The sequence below is a fragment of the Brassica oleracea genome, chromosome C6 (genome assembly GCF_000695525.1).
Source record: "Brassica oleracea var. oleracea cultivar TO1000 chromosome C6, BOL, whole genome shotgun sequence".
In the NCBI taxonomy this organism is placed as follows: domain Eukaryota; kingdom Viridiplantae; phylum Streptophyta; class Magnoliopsida; order Brassicales; family Brassicaceae; genus Brassica; species Brassica oleracea.
The window spans coordinates 13,648,585-13,648,952 of record NC_027753.1 but is presented as its reverse complement, the minus strand read 5'-3'; positions in this window follow the sequence as shown (position 1 = coordinate 13,648,952).

Sequence of the window (368 nt, the reverse complement as noted above, 5' to 3'; positions counted from 1 at the left end):
TTAAACCATAAATTTAAAATAAAATATATTTCCTCTAACATATATATACCCCAGACTATATACATACTCCAAATTCTAAATTACACAAACCAATCAATAGTTTTATTTAATTTAAAATTACTTATAAAAAGTGAAATCTAATCATTTTGTTGATTTTATATCATTACTTTTATAATGAAAATGAATAACTTAATTTTTATATAAACAAAAATACTCAAAAATATAATTAATATTACTAAAATAACTATTAAATAAAATAACAGTTTTTATACTTATTGATTAATTTTGATCATAGATTGACTTTAATCAAATGGTCACAAACGAACCTTGTGGTTATCCTCACGCTTCTTTCCTATTGGTCAATTCTG